The following is a 23967-nucleotide window of genomic DNA, read 5'->3' on the forward strand; positions in this document are numbered from 1 at the left end:
AAGGCACCACCTCCGCCCCAAAGCAATATAACCTTGTGGAACAATTAGATAAAACCCCTGCGCTCATATCCATTTTAGAGCTATTATGCCTATCACCATCTCATAAAACTATCTTGGATCAAGCACTCCAAGAGGCGTCAGTCCCTGCAAACCTGAATACGGACCAGTTTCAAGCCATGGTTGGAAATCTAAAGTCATCACCTTGTCTCACTTTTTCCGAAAGTGACAACTCTTCTTTCCAACAACCTCATAATGCTTCCCTACACATTGAAGGCTTTATCAACCAACACAGGATCAAGCGAGTCTTGATAGATAATGGAGCAGGCCTAAACATTTGTACACTGCAATTGGTCACAGCATTGGGATATGCAATAGAATCAGTGGATCCTCGCAAGAAGATCACCATCAAAGCCTATGATGATGCAGAGCGTTCATCTAAAGGAGCTGTGGTAATTGGTCACAGCATTGGGATATGCAATAGAATCAGTGGATCCTCGCAAGAAGATCACCATCAAAGCCTATGATGATGCAGAGCGTTCATCTAAAGGAGCTGTGGTCCTACCAATCCGAGTGGGCCCTGTGGTAAAACACATAATTTGTCAGGTTCTGGACCTTCCTCTGCCATATAATCTATTATTAGGGAGACCTTGGATACATGCCATGCAAGCCGTTCCATCTACCTACCATCAATGTATCAAGTTCCCACATAATGGTGCAGAGATCACAATCCTGGGTGATGCAAATCCTTTTGCTTTTTGCCATAATATCAGCCATCAACCAGAGATTACTGTTCCTAATAATAGGGAAGCCATTTCCTCCACATCATATGTAAATCCCGCCTCTCTTGCCAGTTCAAACACTCCTATACCCAAGCAAGAAAAGCTTAAGATGAAAGTCGCAGAGGAAGGTCCTGGAGAATACAACTTGAGTCAGCTCTTTTGTGTGGGACAAATGCCTACTTCTCCTAGAACACATGGTAAACCATAGCAGTTACTCTAGCAACCACTAAACACGCCTGCATGTGCCTTAACGCCTTTCATCCTTGGAAAGAGTCAAGAGGAAGAGACACAAGATAAGGACCTAGCGGAATGGATCTATAAAGATCCCATCACCACTGACAAACCGCGAGTTACACTTCCTACAGAACAGTATGGCAAAGGCCTCCTCATTATGCAAAGAATGGGATATGATGGTCAGAGTGCTTTGGGATACTGCAAACAAGGACGACATGAACCGCTACTGCTAGAGTTCAAGCCCAAAGGTAATACAGGCCTAGGCTTTGAAAAAGAGATCCTTCCTAAACTCAGATTTAAAGGAAAACCTAGCAAACCATTTTGCCCACCTACTGTAAAGAGGACACCTTTCATAATCAAAGCACCATCAACCAATATTGTCACTGCCCCATCGAGGCTCACAAACCCACCGCAACCATCATCAGTGCCAAAAATCCCACCAATCAAACTAGTAATCCCATCCACAGCAGTCATCACATCAATAAAATCATTCGCAGCCACCACTATATTGGAACCCGTAGCAGCATCTATGGCACCAGCCGTTCCAATAGAAGCCACTAAATCAACACTGTCGATACTTCCAGTGACAAAACCTTTAAACCCCATCATAGTTCCTGCAGCACCGATCACCTCAAAGGTACATAAACCAATCACACCTGCAGTATTCAACTCCAGCGACATCCCAGTATGGTATAGCAATTGGATGCTGGAAAGTGATTCAGAGACCGACTCACATGAGTGGGAATTTGATTCTGTATAGCTTAACACTTCAGATGAGGAAGACATGTCACCACCTCCGCCACGCAAAGACATTCCTATTTACGGAGAAGCACAGATAAAGACCACTTGGGTACCTGAGCTGGAAACATCTTCCACAGACCCTACGTCTCATCCTACGCCGGATTCTGACAGGGAGAGTACCATCAACGACCTTCACCACACTGTCTTAACCCTCACTGATACATCTCCCGCACTTAACTTAATCGATGAAGTAATGCCCATTATCCACCCTGAACTCATCAAATGGAACCAACCAAATCCCCCATGTCTTGACCTCTTCCAAAACGATGAGGCTATCATTGACTTTTTGGAATTACGGGATAATCTACCAAGCGGGGATCACAAAGCTGGATTTGCCATTGAACTTAATAGCGCAGCATACTTTGGGGCGGATGCCAAACCTTTCAGCTGCAAAAACATAACAATAAAACATGGATCTTCTAGTGAAAACCACACTATGGCAATGTTTGATCCCACAAAAGTAAAAAGAAAGAGCGTATCCAACGGTGAAAACCTCTCTGAGGCACCTGAGGATGAAGGGTTTGACATTCTCCCTTCTAGTACACAACAGGAATGATCAACGATCCTCATTGAGGAGACCAAAGAATACAATGTGGGGACTCCTGAAAACCCTCATATCATACATCTGGCATCTCTTCTCACTCCAGAGGAACAGCCTCAATTTAAAGAGTTCTTCCAACAGCGTCAGATCAACTTTGCATGGTCATATGCAGACATGCCTGGGCTTGATCCTGATTTAGTCATGCATCATCTCACAGTAGCAAAAGGAGCCAAACCTGTCAAGCAGAAGCTTCGTAAGATGCATCCTCAGATTGTCGTGCTAGTCAAAACAGAACTCAAGAAACTCCTGGATGTTGGTTTCATTAGACCAATTGATTATGCAGAATGGATCTCCAACATTGTACCAGTTGGCAAACCAAAAGGGGGCATCCGCATTTGTACAGACTTTAGAGATCTGAATAAGGCATGTCCTAAGGATGACTTCCCTCTACCAAATATCGACATCATAGTAGATTTGACAGCAGGACATGCCATGCTTTCACTCATGGATGGCTTTTCAGGATACAATCAAATAAAGATCGTACCAGAGGACCAACATAAGATAGCCTTCACATGTCCATGCGGCACATACTGCTGGAATGTAATGCCTTTTGGTCTAAAGAATGCAGGAGCGACCTATCAAAGAGCAATGACCACCATCTTCCATGACATGATGCATACTATAATGGAAGATTATGTGGATGATTTACTAGCAAAATCACTTACTAGAGAAGGACATCTTCACATCTTAGATAAAATCTTTGATAGACTGGAACAATACCATGTTCGACTCAACCCAAAGAAATGTGTCTTCGGAGTGACCTCCGGGAAGCTTCTAGGATACATTGTCTCAAGCAAAGGCATTGAGGTCGATCCAGCAAAGGTTAAAGCAATCATGGACATGCCACCTCCAAAGAATATCAGTCAGCTAAGAACACTACAAGGACGGCTTCAATCTATCCGCAGATTCATTGCACAATTGGCTGATAAGTGTCACCCATTCACACACCTGCTACACAAGAACATCCGCTTTCAGTGGGATGACAGATGCCAGCAAGCATTTCAGGCGCTTAAAGACTATCTCATAAATCCACCATTGCTGATGCCACCAGATCCAAGTAGACCGTTGTTACTTTATATCTCAGCGACAAGTACAGCATTGGGTGTACTACTGGCACAACATAATGCAGAAGGAAAAGAGTGTGCTATTTACTACATCTCTCGCACACTGGTGGGCTATGAACTCAATTACACACCTATTGAGCGAGCTTGCCTAGCAGTAATCTTGGCAGCCACTAAACTGAGGCACTATCTGTTAACACACAAGGTGCAACTCATTGCAAAGATTGATCCACTCAAGTATTTACTCAGCAAAGCAGCATTGACATGTCGCTTAGCCAAATGGGTGATGATTCTAAGTGAATTTGATATTGAGTATGTGGACCGTAAAGCTATCAAAGGTCAAGTCATTGTAGATCAGTTGGCCGATGCGCCCCTCATAGGCGATCATCCTCTCATTTCCAATTTTCCAGATGAAGAGATATTCATGATTACAGAAGCACAATCATGGAAACTATATTTTGATGGTTCATACACTAGGCACGGCTCGGGGGCAGGCATTCTGTTTATCACACCTCAAGGTGATAGCATCCCGAAGTCTTACAGGCTCACATTTCCATGCACAAACAACATAGCAGAGTATGAGGCCTTGATCACAGGACTCAGATTAGCCATACAATGGAAATTAAAAGAACTGCAAGTATATGGTGATTCCCAACTAGTCATTCGACAAGCAACAGATGAGTATCAGACCAAAGATGATAAACTCATGCCATACAAGCAAATGGTGGACAATCTAAAGACATCATTTACTACTATCACTTTTGAGAAGATACCAAGAGATCAGAATCAAGCTGCTGACGCTATGGCTACCATCGCATCTCTCCTAGATCTTCCACAAAATTCAACACGCTACGAGTTCTTGGTAGAACAGCTTTGGATCCCTGCTTATGATATCCCTGAATCCGAAATGATATGTCGCCTTGTTGGTTCCGAATCCCCATGGTACGGTGAGTTCTACACCTATCTTCGCGATCATACCCTTCCTCCCAACCAATCAAATAACCAATGTAAAACCTTCATTCGCCAAACTGCTCGATATACCATTATTGCCGAAACCCTATACCAATGCGGTCTTGATGGTACTCTCCTTCGATGTCTAGAACAAGGTGAGATAACAAAGGCTTTGGAAGAGGTACATGAAGGAATTTGCGGGACTCACTCAAGTGGTCCATCACTAGCCAAGAAGATCATGCGAGCTGGATACTATTGGCCATCTATGGAAAAGGATTCCTACTACTTTGTTAGGAAGTGCAAAAAATGTCAAGTTCATGGTGACCTAATACATGCACCAGCTCAAGAACTGCAACCAATCACAACACCATGGCCTTTTTGTCAATGGGGTCTTGATCTTGTGGGTAAAATCCATCCATCTTCATCCAATGGCCATAAATTCATTATTACCGCCACCGAATATTTCACAAAGTGGATCGAAGCTGTTCCACTTACCCAAGTCATCGGCAAGCAGATCGCCTCATTCATCCTCAATTACATCATCTGCCGGTATGGTGTGCCCATGTCCATTGTCACAGATAACGGTCTTCCTTTCAAAAATCAGGATGTCCGTGAGCTTTGTGAAAAATTTCATATCCAACACCGCTTTTCCACTCCCTATTACCCACAAGGCAATGGTCAGGCCGAAGCATCCAATAAAAACATACTGAGGATCCTAAAGAAGACAGTCAATGATGCCGGCCGTGATTGGCATGTTCAATTGAATCCAGCGCTATGGGCATATCGAACTAGCATTCGGACCCCTACAGGTGCAACTCCTTATTCATTGGTCTATGGTGCAGAAGCTATCTTACCTATTGAGGTTGAGATACCATCATTACGAGTTTCCTTGCATAATCTCATCGATGATGAAGCATATAGAGTCTCACACCTTCAGGACTTAGAGTTACTTGATGAGAAGCGACAAGCTGCATACAATCACCTCAAAGCCTATCAGCAGCGCATGAGTAGAAGCTACAATCACCGAGTTAGATCTCGTACATTTGAGGTAGGTGATCTTGTTCTTCGAGAAAATCCTCGCAACCAACCAAACAGAGAACATCAAGGCAAGTTTGAATCAAACTGGTTGGGCCCATATGTTGTCACTGTTGTATTAGGGTCCGGGGCATATCAGTTGGCTACATCAGAAGGAGAACCACTCGCAGATCCAATCAACAGCATGCACCTCAAACGGTTTTACACATAAGCTGTACAGAGCATCAGGCTCCCCTGCCTATCAGAAAATACCAAAAAACATTCAGAAAAATGTCCTGAAGAAAATATAAAAACATTCAAAAAAGTAAAGAAAAATCATGCATCCAAACGGTGAACAACCACTCCGGTGGCACCTTGGGTAAGAATGATGGTGAAAACCTGGCAAACAGGCGCCACTCGTAAAGGCTATGGCTCCATTATCTTTCAGACTTGTGCCGATCACATCTACTTCATACATACATCCATCCATCCATCAACCATGGCTTGTTATTCCTCTGCAATTATGATAGTACTCCATACATCTTGCATCCCGCTTTTTCATAGTCATGTCTAAAACTGGGGGGCAATGCCTTTAACCTATTGATGGAAGTGGATTCTACATTGTCTTATGATTCATTAAGTTCTTCATTCAAACAATCCTCAAAAGTCCAAAAACATTCAAAAATATCTCGCAAAAATACCAAAAACATTCAAAACAATTCAAAATCCAAAAACATCGACAAAACCATTGAAAAATCACACAAAAACATGGCAACACCTTGTACATACCCATCCATGCAGATACCAAAATAAACATTGACAAACTACTCACACAATGACCATTTACCAATCAACCACACACTCAACATCAACAATCAAACTGTCTTCAACAAGGATGCATCATTCCTTACCAAAACAAAGACAAAAGTGACATTTTCTTTGACAAGAAAATTATGTTAAGCTATCAAATACTTGGTTGATTTGTGAGTACAATCGTTTGTTTATCTATATCAGGATCTTGCAGCATTGTTTTGTATCATTTGCGCATTATTTCCGATGAAGTTCTGGGGCATGTACTAATGGTGTCTACGTGGGAAGTTCACTAAGTTACGTGATCATAGGCAAAAATACAGTCATAGATCACTACGGCTTGTTGACTATAGCGTATACCTCGACCATATGAGCATGAACCATTACCAAGGATCCTTATTCTTTATTCTTTATGTATATACTGTTTGGTTGTAGGTACAAAGCTTTTTCTTTGGTTCCTCCTACCTCATCCAAACTGGATAAAGGTTTTATCTCTTATTACGGTATGCACTTGTCTCAGGATATGATCAACCTAAGATCAAGGAGGACGATCCAAGTCATGCATGAATGGAGATAATCCTTGTCTGTTCCACAAGAAATACTCTGGTCAACTTGATCCATTATATCAAGTTGCTTGTATTAACTTGCTATATCAAAATCCATGTAAGAAATACTCTGGTCATCTTGAATCTTTATGTCAAGTTGCTTGTATTTTCTTACAACATTTTAAAGCTCAATGATGAAAAAAAAAGCACTATGGATCGTCATCTCATCTCATCTGTATATATTGCATTTCGTTGCATTCCATCCATCCATATATTCATAAATAGCTGCATATCATGCATACATAGTCATAATAATGCATACTCTATTTTCCTCTTCTTCCATAGGAATGAGTCATAGGTCCTCCATTTCTTCTAACATCGAACCCCCCCAACCCTCCCCATCTCAACAATCAGCATCACATACCCTACATCGTGTCCCAATCAACCTAATCAAGCCACGTTCATCACCATCCATCTCTAAATAGGAGGGATTGTGTTTCCTATCCTAAGTCATCCAATAAGTCAAGAAAGTTACTCTATTTGCACAGATACATCGACTCCCACACACCTAGACTATCAATAGATACTCTGATCAAGTATCTTCGGGTCTCAACAGGTAATCGATCATGGTAATCCTAGACTACATCAGGCATTTATCATAATGACCTAGTCTCAACAGGGCTGCTATGATTCACCACAATCATCCATCACACGCACACACTATCAATTGATCAACCAATCAAACACAATCCAACGGACAATTACATCAATTGTCTACGTCTCAACGAGTATTTTGCTTCATATACCTTGACTTCATCGAGCAATTACATCAATTGTCTAAGTCACATCAGGTCACTTTGATTCACTTACTCAGACTTTATCATGTTCAAGCGACCAACTGACATCAACTGTCACGCTTTGACTTGACCGGGGCAATTCAACCGATTGCACCAGATTGTCCAACCAATTTTGATCAATTGTATAGCATCAATCAAAACCCCACACTACATCTGCTATGTATCTCTTGCATGACCTCAGGGTACTCGCTGGCTTGTTGTTTCTTCATATTCACTCCATTTTCTCCCATTCTTTCATCATTAGTTCTGATTTCTTCTATTCTACCTCCCCTCCACTTTGCATTCTTTTTCGAGAGATCGCCCGATTTTTCAAAACAAAATTTGGCCCATCTCTCGAGGGGGCATACCACCCATTAAATTTACATTTTATGGGGCATTTCTTCACACCTATTTTTCTTTCTTTGAAACGACGCGATAAACTGCACCGTCTCAAAGAGGGGCAAATGTAGTCACATAAATCTGTCTACTTAATTAAATGAATATTTAATATTTATTTGATTATTTAACCATCAATTAATAATTAATTAAATTAATATATTTAATTAATTCATCTTAACCCTCTTCTCCTATTAATTAAATAAATTATTCAATTTATTTGATTTAATTCACTTAACCAAAATTCAGACCATTAATTAAATAAATAAATCATATTTATTTAATTAAAATATTCTCTCACATTTAAATAAATTAATATTTATTTAAATCCCCCAAAATCCCACCTCTCACATTTAAATAAATTAACATTTATTTAAATCACCTTTATCCTCTACCCACTTGTATTTTCCTACAAAAGCAAGTTGCACAATTATTTTAAATAAATAATTTATTTAAATCACCTTTATCCTCCACCCACTTGTATTTTCCTACAAAAGCAAGTTGCACAACTATTTTAAATAAATTATTTATTTAAAATCCTATTTATCCTCACCCACTTGAAACCTTTAATGGTTTCCCTTAAAGTATTCAAACTTGATGGCTTTAAAGTCTTCAAACTTGATGGCTTCCTTCTATAATCTTCTTAAGACTTTAATGGTTTTCCTTAAAGTCTTCAAGCCTTTAATGGTTTCCCTCAAAGTCTTCAAGCATTTTAATGCTTTATCTTCATTTTTCTCATTTAAATAAATTAATATTTATTTGAATATTTATCCAAATGCAAATTACACCATTTAATTGAAATAAATGATTTTATTTTAATTGAAAATACCAAAATTTCTCCCACTTGCATTTTCCTACAAAATCCACTTGTATGCCTAAACCCCTTCTAGATTCTTCTAAACCCTTCCTAATTAGCCTAAATCCATCCCTTAAATATTGTCACATTCCTAAGCAAATTGGAGTCACTTCTCAAAGACTCCAAAGTCTTTGAAAAGCAATTAATGCTTTGTGTGTTCAACAAATTAACCCTCAAAGTCTTGGATAACCTTTGAAAGCTTCCAACCTTCAACCACTAAATGGCTCAAAGTCTTTGATAACCTTTGAAGGCTTTCAACCTTCAACCACTTAATCCCCAAAGTCTCCAATAACCATTAATGGTTACCTCAAACCCTCCCACATGGTTAAAACATTTGTTTTGACTCAACCTCTATCCAACCCAAGGGTCTCATCAGGCCATTAATGCTTTGACCATGATTATCTCTTAAACATTTGCACAAAGGTTTATCCTTGGATTAACTCTTAATCCAATGGGTAATCTTAATTTAGACTTGACCCTTACCTTCTAGATAACCATGAGGTCTTCTCAGGCCTTTAATGCCTCCAACCTCTTCTCTCAACCCAATCCTATGTTGACACTTGTCACCATTTTATTGGTACCAATTGTGCACATGGATCCCCAACTTTCAAACTTGGCCCTTGATTAAACCATTCAATCTTAACCCTTCATTTCCCCATTTCTTCTATAAATAGAACCCTTCTCCTCAAGCAAAAGGAGAAATATTTTAGAGTATTGTTGTTATACTGGCATTAGCATAGAGCTTTTTCATAGCATCACTATCTACTCTTGCATAGTATTTGCTTATCATATTCAACCATCTTGAATCTCCATATGGCATCCATGGCTAGTGCAAAAAGCTGCTGAGAGCTACACTCATTTGGGACTTGGAGAGGAGAGGAACAAGGGAGGATCAACTATGAGCATCTTGATTAGCTATTTTATTCTATGTTTATATGCTTTCTATTTCATGCTTAATATCTCTCTTGATATGCCTATTTAGGATAATCTTTTGTTGCTAACACTAACGTTTGTTTCTTGTGCTCTTGTGTGTGTTGCCATCAAATAGATTTTCTAATCCTTTTTGCAGAGCATCAGAAACCATCACTGAGGAGCACAATGCCACTCTTTTGTGGTGAGATTCTATGAGGGAACAATATGCAAATGGCTTGTCCTATAAGGAGATCAAGGATCTCAAGATATCCTAAGCTACTATCGCTGCATTGTTTGTGAATCCCCACACTGGTCAACCCGTAGACCCCAAAAAATAAAAAAATTTCTATTAAATGGTGCACAAATGCTGATATTGTGAAAAAAAATTTAGGATCATTGGAGGATGGTTTTTGATAAACCACCCAACAACAATCTTTATGTCCCCTGCTACTTCATCAAAAAATTGTATGTTGAGTTTTTTTTAGGAAAACATGTGAACTACTTTGACATCCAACCTTTCCAGGGTGTGGGTTTAGGTATGCCCCAAAATAGACCTGGGGCAATCAGAGTAGTCCAAGGCCCATATGTCCCCCCACCTCCTCTTTATCCCCCACCTCCAGTGTAGCATCCAGATATCATTTGTGAGGTGACGTCACGGACCATAACAACTATTCACTCTTTAAGTAGCCTTTTGGTTTCTCAAGCTAGGGTAGTAGCTCAGCCTACTTTTGATGCTTCCAGTGGTCGGCTCCACACATTTGTGTGCCCCATAGTTGTGTCATGTGTGGGCACCTATGCTTGGGTCCAGTTGGATAGCCTATTGATCCTCCTGCGCACACTATAGATTATGAGGTGCATGAGATGCATGATGCACTAGATGTTATGATAGGGACTGGAGGATACCCTACAGAGTCCTTGCATGCTAGAGGGGAGGAGGCACCTTCATAATACATTAATGATGTAGTGGTAAGATTTGTATTTTCACAGTTCATTCTATATTTTAAATGAATATTTATGATCTAGATAATATTAAGTACTAATTTTTATTTACATGGTCTATTTAATAGTTAATGATAGAGGAGGAGTTGATACAGATCCAGGAGGGCACCTTGACAGCCATTTCATTTGGCCTTGATAGCTTTACGGTACATATATTATTATACATACATGCTCATCATTTATATTGGTATTAACTAGATTATGTAGTAACTTGCATGTATATCTTATTTTACTCTTGTAGGGCACAAGTAGCGCGAGTGCGAGGCTGTGTGATTTGGGATCTGGTAGTGGAGTTGGAGACAAGGGAAAGGTAATTGAATGCAAATATGATTGAATAAATAGTTTAAATAACTTATAATGATTATACACATCTATACATAGATTGATAATTTCACATACTTATTGTGTATATGTATAGAAAATTCTTGGCTTCACATCCTTGTTAACTACACCCCCTATACCTTAAGATGAAGAAGAAGAAGAAAAAGAGATGCCTCAAGTACATGTGTGTTTAATTTATTTTATTTTTATTAGATATAATTCGTTATTATCAATGACAATTATATGCTAACTTGTATCAAAGTCATGTTTGTGAACATATGTAGGTTGTGTATGAAAATATTGAAAACATACCTCCTCTTCTGAAGACATACATCAAGAGTCCTCCAAAGCTGAAGAGAAAATGTGGAGATGAGGTAAACAAGAATAGTTCAATTATAGTTCATTTTTATGTTAACTTTTCGAATGTGAGTTATATATTTTGTTTGTATTTTATTGTATGTACATGCTCATCATTTATATTGGTATTAATTAGATTATGTATTAACTTGCATGTATATCTTATTTTACTCTTGTAGGGAACAAGCAGCACAAGTGTGGGCCAGTGTGATTTAGGATCTAGTAGTGCAGTTGGAGACAAGGAAAAGGTAATTGAATACAAATATGATTGAATGAATAGTTTAAATAACTTATAGTGATTATACACGTGTAGACATAGATTGATAGTTTCATATACTTGTTGTGTATATGTACAAAGAATTATTGGCTTCACATCCTTGTTGACTACACCCAGTATACCTAAAGATGAAGAAGAAGAAGAGATGCCTCAAGTACATGTGTGTTTATTTTATTTTGTGTTTAGTGAATATAATTTGTTATTATCAGTGACAATTATATGCTAACTTGTATCAATATCATGTTTGTGAACATATGTAGGTTGTGTATGAAAATATTGAAAACATACCTCCTCTACCGAAGACATACATCAAGAGTCCTGCAAAGCCGAAGAGAAAACGTGGAGATGAACTAAACAAGAATAGTTAAATTATAGTTCATTTTTATGTTAAATTTTTGAATGTGAGTTATATAATATAACTAATCTTAATCATGGTTTGTTTTTTCCTGTGCAGATCCTTCAGAGCCGAGTAGTGTGGCGAAGAGGATCAATTTTGATGATCACTCAATAGCTTAGGATGTTATAGATAGTTTTGGGATGCTTACATGTCTAGCTGGCATGTATATTTTATATATGGACATACATTCATGTATATAGACATACATTTTGTTTGAGTTGGCATTTATGCCATATTTGTGTATGGACATACACTTGTAATCATTTGACATTTTCATATATACAAAAGTTGATATTTGATCATATAAATTGTTGCTCATCTGTGCATGGTGTTATCATGGAAATCTTTAATCTTCAATCCAATAATTAACAATGGTTAATAATGGTTATGTAATGAACAATACAATTCATTTTGTTTCATTGTAAGTATTGTTTGTATAATCTTCAGATTATATATAATTCATTTCATCTAAATCATAAGTGTTAAATTGGTTGCCTTTGGCAACTTCACCAAATTTAATGACCTCCTTGCTCATCAAGCCTCCACGAGCTCAAATTTGAAAGATGGGTGTTTTAATGGATTCTCAATGTAAATAAGGTGAAAGATAATCATTTTTTATGTAATAAGGTCATCTAGACTAATATTTGTTATGTCTAGTCATAGGTTACTCATATTGGCAAAATTGCTCAAGATTATTTTGCTCATCGTGATCTTGTTCTGCTCGACGTGATCTCGTTCTTCTCATCACAATCACAAATCATCAGTTTTGACATGTCCAGTTAGTCATTCTTACCCCATGCATGCTCCTATTCCCCCCTCCCCACTTGGTTGAACGCTTGGGGTCATACCCTACCAACGTCGTCCCTTGAGCACCCTAAGTGCTAAAAATTATCAAACTTTGACGGACCCTAACTCAAAATCTATGGCACTTGTGAATGATCTGTTTGAACCTACGAGGCTACAAGAGGGGTCCCTATAAAATCCTATCTCAATTTTTCAAGATTGCCTATGGTTTTATTAGGGAAACATTTTTTTAGTTGGCAAAAAAATCATCAGTCTCATTCAATCAAATGTTGTCGCGTGAAAATTTCTTGTTCTTCTCATCATGATCACAAACCATTAGTTCCAACATGTTAATTTAGTCATTCTTACCTTATGAATTCTCCTATTTTTTCCCCCTCCACTCAGTCGAACGCTTGGAGTCATACCCTACCGGCATTGTCCCTTGAGCACCCTAAGTGCTAAAAATTATCAAAACTTGACAGGCCCTAACTCAAAATCTTTGGCACCTACAAATAATCTATTTGAACCTACAAGGCCACAAGAGGGGTCCCTACAAAAACCTATCTTGGTTTTTCAACATTCCCAACGATTTTATTAGGGCAGCATTTTTTGAGTTGGCAAAAAAAATTGTCAATCTCATTCAATCAAATGTTGTCGCATGGCCAATTTCTTGTTCTACTTGTCGTGATCATGAATTGTCAGTTCTAACATGTCTAGTTAGGCATTATTACCCCATAAATTCTCCTATTCCCCCCCCCCCACCCCACTCGATCAAACGCTCGGGGTCATACCCTACCAACATCATCCCTTGAGCACCCTAAGTGCTAAAAATTGTCAAACTTTGATGGGTCGTAACTCAAAATCTGTGGCACCTACAAATGATCCATTTGAACCTATGGGGCCATGAGAGGGGTCCCTACAAAATTTTATCTCAGTTTTTTAAGATTCCCTATGGTTTTATTAGAGCAGCGTTTTTTCTGTTGGCAAAAAAATCGCTAGTCTCATTCAATCAAATGTTGTCACGTGGCCAATTTCTCTTTCTTCTCATCGTGATCATGAACCATCAGTTCTGACATGTCCAGATAAGAATTATCACCCTATGCATTCTCCTATTCCCCCCCTCACTTGGTCGAACACTCAGGGTCATACCCCACCGATGTCATCCCTTGAGCACCCTCAGTGCTAAAAATTGTCAAACTTTGACAAGCCCTAACTCAGAATCTATGGCACCTACAAACAATTTGTTTGAACCTATGAGACCATGAAAGGGGTTCCTACAAAATCCTATCTCAGTTTTTCAAGATTCCCTATTATTAGGGAAGCTTCTTTTCAGTTTGCAAAAAAATCGTCAGTCTCATTCAATCAAATGTTGTCACATGGCTAATTTCTTGTTTTGCTCATCGTGATCATGAATAATCAGTTTTGACATGTCCAGTTAGACATTATTACCCTATTCATTCTCCTATTCCCCCCCCCCCCCCCACTCAGTCGAACACTCAGGGTCATACCCTACCGACGTCGTCCCTTGAGCACCCTAAGTGCTAAAAATTGTCAAACTTTGATGGGCCCTAACTCAAAATCCATGGTACCTGCGAATGATCCATTTGAACCTATGGGGCCATGAGAGGGGTCCCTACAAAATTCAATCTCATTTTTTCAAGATTCCCTGTGGTTTTATTCAGGCAGCATTTTTTCAGGTGGCAAAAAAATCATTAGTCTCAGTCAATCAAATGTTGTCAAGCGACCATTTTCTCATTCTGCTCATCGTGATCATGAACTGTCAATTCCAACATGTCTAGTTATGCATTATTACCCTATGCATGCTTCTATTCCCCCCCCCCCCCCATTTGGTCGAATGCTCAGGGTCATACCTTACCTGCGTCATCCCTTGAGCACCCTAAGTGCTAAAAATTGTCAAACTTTAACGGGCCCTGACTTGGAATTTGTGGCACCTGTGAATGATATGTTTGAACCTACGGGGCCATGAGAGGGGTCCCTACAAAATCCTATCTCAGTTTTTCAATATTCCCTACAATTTTATTAGGGTAGCATTTTTTAGTTGGCGGAAAAATCGTCAGTCTCATTCAATCAAATGTTGTTGTGTGGCCAGTTTCTCATTCCACTCATCGTGATCATGAATTGTCAGTTCTAACATGTCCAGTTAGGCATTATTACCCTATGCATGCTCCTATTTCCCGCCCCCCCCCACTCGGTCGAACGCTCGGGGTCATACCCTACCAACGTCGTCCCTTGAGCACCCTAAGTGCTAAAAATTGTCAAACTTTGATGAGCCCTAACTCAAAATTTGTGGCACCTGCAAATGATCTATTTGAACCTATGGGGCCATGAGAGTGTCCCTACAAAGTCCTATCTTGGTTTTTCAAGTTTCCCTGCGATTTTATTAGGGTAGCAATTTTTCAATTGACAAAAAAATCATCAATCTCATTCAATGAAAAAATATAGATAAACAAGCATTACATTGTAGACACATAATAATCATCAATATTTCTATGTATTGTATACATATAATTACCATTACACTTGCATGTGACTTCCATGAAATAATATGCAAATGTGATTTTTCATCATTATCAATACAACTACACCAATATACCCATGTACATATACATTGTTTATCATCAATATAACTAAACCAGTTTGCTCATGGACATCTTATATCATCATAAAAAAGTTACATCAATTTAAATATATATATAAATACAACATCCCACTTCATATGCATCAGACATCCTCATGTCCTAAGAGAAAAGCTTATGTAGATCAATGTTTGCATATAAATGATGACCAAAATAAGCAACCTTTTTATGCGAAATGAATGTGCTACAAGAAAAAAATTATAAAACTTAATAAAAAAAAAATTGTCAAATTATAAATAGATCATTTGAAACATTTTTAAGATGTACAAGAATGTATAATTATGAAACTTACCAGTTTCTCTAAAAAATCCACAAGCATAACTTTGAAGAAAGACGCATGTTGATTAAAGCCCTTCTCACTGCATTTCTCTACATGGTTGAAGATGATGGTAGATATTGTCATTTATAAATAGCAATACATTCACTTGACATAGTATGTGAAAGTTTACAAAATCTAATCACATTGACAAAGTGAGGGACTTAGTGTTGATGCACAAAAATTAATCTCATTAATGCACAAAGGAATGTGTACCATCACAAAGAGTAAACTAGTCAAAGGCGAATGATCTAACATGAACCTGTATTTTTAAGAATTGTTAGTCAACACATAAAATGCATGCATGAACATAAAGGCTTTATGATAATCACTTCAACTGAAATGCATGATAATAAATGAAAGGGTGTGATTATATACCATAAAAATGCATCCCTTCGAATTATATCAAGAGAACCCACTGTGTTGACAAAAAAATCATAATGCGATAGTGTTGTATATCATCAAAAGGACCTGCATGAGCATAAGGGTTTTGCGATAATTATATCATCAAAAATTGTCAAATAGTGTTGTCTAATAACAAAATTGTAAAGCTCATCAAATGCATTATAATAAGTCATATTGCAAAAATAAGTCCCTTTGAATTATATCAAGTGTACCCGTTATGTGCTTGCAAATACTATGTTGCCAAAAAAAATGTTCATCAATAGACCTGCATTTTGAACACATCCTTAATATACACATAAAAAACTTGAACATTAAGTTTTTATGATCATTTTTTGAAATGAAATGCATGATAAAAAAAAATAAGGCACCATTAAAGACCTACTACTGAAGCATGCATGAAGGGTCATCTCTTTGCTTAAGAGTATCCAGTATTGCTTCATGATCAACAGTAGTCACTATCCATAGGTCTTTGGTCTTCGATTTTGCTTGATGCTTCAACAAATTAATATTTGTAGCTATAATAAGGTGTGAATATATGAGAATGTTTTTGTGTCTCTCATAGCCTTCAAATGCAGGTATGCCATTCTTTCTAATCATGTATGTTCGCAACCAAGTTCCCACAACAACAACTGGACCTATAGGATATGTGAACCAATCATCATCTATCATTGGTTGTGTTATCTTCTATTTTCTCTATACACATCGTGTGAACCAACATTATGATCTCTCTTCATTCCCTTGTGGTGCAACAACTGCAAAAACATTTCCTGGTTGTACAAGATCTGATAGACAGTCATACTCAAGTGAACATCCCATGTCATTGTTTGACAAGGATATTGTTTGAGATAAAGGAGTTAGATATTGTAAAACCTACTTATCAACCCACTCACTTGACTCGCACTAATCCCAATCACACCGAACACAACTCTGATAAAAATAAGCCAATGCTCATGTCCAAATGGTCCATGTACTTGCATCTGAGCTAAGAAATGAATGCATCTTTGAAGAGTCTTTAATTGTTTCACAATCCAATCTGTATCCCACTATGCCCTCCTCGATGAACCAAAAGAATCTGGTTACTATTGAATCAAGAGTACCTCCATGTGACAATGTTGAACTACACCAATCAACAATAGAACGTGCATTAGAGAAATTTTCACCTGAAATCCTCAATTGCTCCTTAACTAGATCTCTCTTCAAATATTAATTTGAAAAAATTAATTTATTTAATTCATTTCGTGTCTTTCTATTAATTAATTTAATTGAAATATTTTTATTAATTAATTCATCTATCATATTCCTCTAATTAATTAAATATCTAATATTTAATTATTCTTCTAACCAATTAATTGAATATCTAAATATTTCATTATTTCTTTCAATCATTTAATTATCTAATATCTAATGATTATTCTTCTATCCTATAGTCTCAAATATTAAATAATTTCATAATTATTTAATCCCTTATCCAACTCATCCATCATGTGGCTAAGGAAATTAATATTTCTTAAATATTAATTCATCATTTATCTTCAACCTCCAAGTTTAATGAAATATTGTGTATGTACACATATTTCCTAACCTTCTTCTATATTCCCTCCAACATCCCTACATCTTAGGAAGGACTTGAGTCCACTTGTCCTCTCATTCCTAAATTTTCTCCAACCATCCCTAGATTCCCTCAGTCAGCAACCCAGTCAAGGTGAGATGAGTGACACTTGTCCTCTCCTTCATCCTTTCTCTCAACCTTCACCTTTGCTCATAGCCATCCAAATCTGGAGATCTAATCATGACCATTGATCTGAGCCACATCATCTTGTCCTCTCAAGGTCTATAAAATCAAGAGTTTGAGTTGAGAGAGAGTTAGACTTCAATTGAATTTGCAAGCCAATCATTTGTAAAACTTATACATCTGTGAGTTTTAATCTTGAAGCAAATAGCATAATCAGAAAGTATAATCATTTTAGCATAATCATTTAGCATTGCATATCATAGTATCAGTTAACTATCAGTTATCAGTCCATTCTTCATATGCCATCTTGGAAGCTATCAGTGCTTATCTGAGAGCACACCATCTGCAACCAGGAATAGTGGAGCTAGGACACAATGAGACATAAATCATGAAGGTAATAATAGTATTTTTATTTTATATGTATTTCATGTAGTTTCATTGGTTGAGTTTGGATTTCCTATAGCATTTCCTTTTGTATTTTGTGAAACTAACATGTTGCGGGTAGCATTCTGATGATAAAATTCAAGTCAACACATTTTGGCACCCACTGTGGGGCTCAAGCCTCGAACTCATCTTTCTAAAATCCTGTATTATTCTCACAAAAGTAAATTTAATGCATTTGTAATGTAGATTCACACATGTGTGAATTCTGACAGTGCTTTTGTTTGATAGGTTAGCGCATTTGTCATTCAGGTTAGCGCATTTGTCATGTACGTTAACGCTTTTGTCTTAGAATCCATGCATTTAATCTTCAGGTTAGCGCTTTTGTCCTTTAGGTTAGAGCTTTTGTCTTATAGGTTAGTGCATTTGTCAGTTCGGTTAACGCTTTTGTTAGAGAATTCTCACTTCTTAGTCCACAGAGAAGCGTTTTTGTGTTTTAGGTTAGCACCTTTGTCCTTTAGGTTAGTACTTTTGAGGTGAAAGACAGCGCATTTGTTAGAATAGCACTTTTATTTGCAACTGACATAATTTTTCTTGTAGGTCCGAATGTCCAAGAGCTTAAATTTTTCAAACTACTGACATGCATGTGCAGGATTGTGTTTAAAGAAAATTTTATGCATTTCCTCACTTAGTTAATTAAGAGCTCTATTTTAGAAAGTAACACATCATGTTTTGCTCATTTAGTTTAACTAAGGGGATAAATTGATAGCATGCAACTTGCATTTTGAGTGACTTCTTTAAAATAGTTGCACATAGACTTTAAAAGGATAAAATAAACTTGTGTTTCCATGCTTGATGAAGTAGTAGGTAAGTACACTCTCACCATCATATGGTGATCAAAAAACCATACCTACTTTCTTTTATGTATAACCTTTAGAGGGTCTCCCTTCCTGAGCTGCCTTGAGGGGGCCAATGAGAGAGGAATGACCTAAAGTGGAAATGAGCTAATACCAAGTCCTTCCAATCCACTCTAAATAAATCATGTTTGTGATGAAAGTCTCAAACAACATTTGCTGATAAGTTCATACCGACACTATGTTTCCCCATAAATCCTATGGAGTATAACCTCTATAGGCTAGGAACCTTCTATATTTATAGAGCTGAAAGTGTCACATGTATGGCCACATGACCGAAAGCCCTTACTAAAAACAATTTGTACTAGTTGCCAAAATCCTTCTAGTTGTTGGCAAAGGAGGTTGGACCTTTGAAGCAGCTCACACACATACGGTTCTTAGTAGAGATATAAAGTTTGCCATGGGGAGTTTTCATGGAAATTGGTGCTTGGCTGCCTCGGAGAAGTGAGTGCCGAGGGTGGAGCCAGTGGGGTCAAGCATCTAAATATTTGCTTTGAATAGTGTATCCTTAGGGGAAAACCCATGTGAGATTCAACAATTATTACCTCAGCTTACCATAAGATTTGTACTTTCTTATGCATTTTGTTTCTTAAACAATGTGTCTTCTATGTCTTTAACATGCTCCAAATGGTCAAAAATTGAAGAAAAACATTGTCTAAGAGTGAGTAAAAATCCAGCCAATTACCAAAAAAATTGATCAAAAGGGTAGTACAAAGGCTTTCCAACATTTAAATACCAGATCAAATTAAAGTTACAAAACATCAGTATCAAAACACTTCTTGAGTAGCTTTATTTCTAAACCATCACACATTTTCAAACTAGTTCAACAACTGGGTCACTAATCCAACAGGCTATTCCTGAAAGGTTTCTATAAGCATAAACATTCAACAAGCTATTGATTCAAGCATCTTAAGTGCAAAAGATCAACATCATTGTCAATTTTCTCATCAGGATATATCAAATCCTCTATCACGAAGCCTGATCAATTTATCCTACGTTCATTAAATTGGATATATCTTTCCTATTTTGAACCTAGGTCATATCAAAATCAGAATTGCACCAACATTGGAATCAAACAAACTTGTAAACTATCAGATGTTTATATGACTTTTAAGTATCACCTTAAGAAAAGAAAACCTAGTTATAAAGCTACCCAAAAAAGAATAAGATTCTTGTATATCAATCGCAAGAACTTATTAAAACATAGGACATTCCTACACCATTTTTGTCACTATTTACGTGGCTGTGGATTGGAATTTGATGGGGAAGTTTTGCAAAGACATTATTTTCAACAAAGAGATGCTTTATCACAATGAACAAACAATAGTGTCAAAATCAACAAAGCATATCTTCCTAAACCAATAATCACCTATTGACTTTGTCCTTTGGAAATTTTAAAAAATTTGAAATATCACATGCCAGTTTGGACTAGATCTCAATACGAACAACTTAGAAAACAACAAAAACAAATGGAGGAAGAAGATAATCTTGTATTCCAAACTTTTGGGTATACCATTGTTGATGAAGAAGCAGTCAATAATACCATTAGAGACCTTGAGCAATATTTCAAATTTGATAGGCTAATGGAAAAATTGTTGGCAAAACAAAAAGAGAAATATCTCTTGATATTAGCAAAATCTGGAGCTAAATTGCCACAAGATTTTAACATAGAAAGATTAAAACAAGATGTGAAGACAATTAACACCCAAAACATAGATGATCCAAATAATGAAGATGTAAACAAAGAAATTCATGAAGAGACAAGAAAAGAACATGATGATAACAGAAAAGAGCGTAGTGATAAAAGAACTTACGAAGAAATAAAGAGAAGTTATATGGATAATCCATTGTTAAACCTTACTCAAAAAATGCAAACTCTACAAAAACAGATGTAAGATATGAAAAATGGAACAAGCTCCAAGAAGTATTCATTGGAAGATATTTGCCCATATCCTTTTGATAAAAATTTGAATATGGTACCATTTCCACAACATTGCAAGATCCCTAAATATGACAAATACGATAGAAAATCTGATCCTCAAGATCACATTAGGGAGTTTTGTATGGAGTATGGATATGGATTTTTCCCGTGATGAAACTTACCTAATGCATCTTTTTCCTAGGAGTTTTAATGGACAATCAATGGAGTGGTTTTCAAGATTACCATCCGAAATCAAATCTCTTGAATAACTCATGAATAGATTTATTTCACAATACTCCTACAATATAAGGAATGAGATAACAATGTTGGATTTATGTAATGTTAAACAAAAGAATGGTGAATCTTTTATGATCTTCTTACAACAATTGGAACGCATGTTTAATAGGTATCCAAGAGATGTGCCTAATCAAGAAAAAATGGACATATTCATTGACAATCTTATCAATGAAATGAGTTATCAACTAAGAATGCAATGTCCTCCCTCATTTGCCAAGATGATTGAGAATGGTCTGAAAATAGAGAATGTGATGGTAAATAAATGAGAGCTAAAACTTTACAATAATTCTTACAACAACAACAACAATAGAAACAATGACAAACCTAAGTTCTGGTCAAAGAATAGAAATGTCAGCAATGGAGGAAATGACAATAATAGTGCTACAAAACAACAACAACCAATTTTTAATCTATCAAGTCAAATCCCAATAAATAACAATCAAGAAAACAATAAAACCAAGTCCTTCTTCTCCAATCCTCAAAGGAAATTCACAAACATTGGAGAACCATTGGAATTAGCTTTAAAAACTCTTCTTGCCAACAAACTGATTTTGTTACCAAAAGCAAGAAGCTATGAACCACAAGTCAAGCCAAATTGGTGGAATGACAATCATTTTTGTAATTACCATCAAAATAAAGGACACCAAACAAATGATTTTCAAAGATTGAAACACCTTATCCAAGATCTAATCGATAATGGAACTATCATAGTGGATAGCCACAAGACAAATGAATCACACCTAGCTTTCAAAACTCCACTTCTGAATTATGACAAAGGTGAACCATCCCAATTAAAATATGAAAAAGGAAAAGCCAAAGTGAACTACACTTATACATATGATGATGTGGTAAATGTTATTATTGTTAAAGATAATACATCTTCAGAGCCAATCAATGTTATTACGAGAAGCAAAGCAAAGGTTACCTTTCCAGGTATAACAAAAGACCCAACATCCACTTCATAACGATATAATTTAATAGAGAAATTACAAAGAATACCCACTCAAATATCAATTTTGGAACTTCTCAAAGTTTCACCTATGCATAAGGAAATTTTTTTAAAAGCTTTAGTGGAAACAACAGTTTCAAAAGACTTGGATATAGATCAGTTCCAAAACATGGTGGGACACCTTATAGCCCCTCATTGCTTATCATTTTTTGAAAATGATGATGCATCTTTACAACATCCTCACAATGCTCCCTTACATGTTAAAGTCACCATTAATAAAACATATGTCAAACCCATACTCATAGATGGTGGAGTTGGCTTAAACATCTGTGCAGTAAGTTTGATAAAAGATTTGGGATATTCAAAAAATGCATTGGATCCAATGAATAAAATAACCATTAAGTCTTATGATGAAGTAGAACGTTCTTCTAAAGGAACTGTGGTGTTACCAATCAAAATAAGACCTATGGAAAGGAATACATTGTGTCAGGTTTTAGATTTGAACCTTGCTTACAACATTATTCTGGGAAGACTATAGATTCACAATATGCAAGTAGCTCCTTCTACATATCATCAATGTGTAAAATTTCCTCATGAATGACAAGAGGTCACTATAATTGCATACTCTAGCCAATATTGCAATAATTTGAAGCCAACACAAGATACAAGAGTTCCACATAATACTTATGGGAAACCTTTGAGAAAAATCTCAAATTAAATGATGAAGGAATGTGAAAATATTCTTTGCATAATTTTTTACTCTCCTAAGTCATATGGAAAGCCTAAAAATATCCAATCAAAGACCTCAAAGAAATCAAAAAATATGTTTAACGGAACATTTGTTAGAGCTAGAACCCTTGAAGAAGAAACTGAAGACAAAGACATTCTTGGTTGGTTGTACAAAGATGAAAATGAAACTATAGCAACAACTACAGAAATCAATATTCCCATAGAACAATATGGAAATGGTTATAAAATCATGCAAAAAATAGGATATGAAGGAAAAGGACCAATTGGTAAATGATATCAAGGTATTTCAGAACCAATTTGTCCCCATTCACAATCTAAAGAAGATAAGTTAGGACTCGGATATCTAAAGTCAAATCAAAAGCACCATAATTATCGACAATCAAAGTGGAGAAAGAAATCAGTCTCTAAAGAAGAAAATTGGCAAGAAAAGCTACATCAAGCAGCAGAAATAGTAACCAATAAACAAAAGAAACAAGAAGAACATGAAAAGAAAGAAGAAGAGATTACCATCAAAGGAAAAGAAGAATCTTGTCAACAAGTTCAAGGAATATGAGCAAGTGCAAAATAGGAACAAGATATTCCAAAAGTAGTGAAAATAGAGATGGTAGAAATCAGGGAACTTTTTGCACCATACAAAATTCTTGTATGGTATAGTGGGGTAGTCCTAGACCATGGTTCAGAGACAGATTCAAATGAGTATTGATGGGGTCTATAT

This window comes from Cryptomeria japonica, chromosome 7 (genome assembly GCF_030272615.1).
Source record: "Cryptomeria japonica chromosome 7, Sugi_1.0, whole genome shotgun sequence".
NCBI classification, from domain to species: Eukaryota; Viridiplantae; Streptophyta; class Pinopsida; order Cupressales; family Cupressaceae; genus Cryptomeria; species Cryptomeria japonica.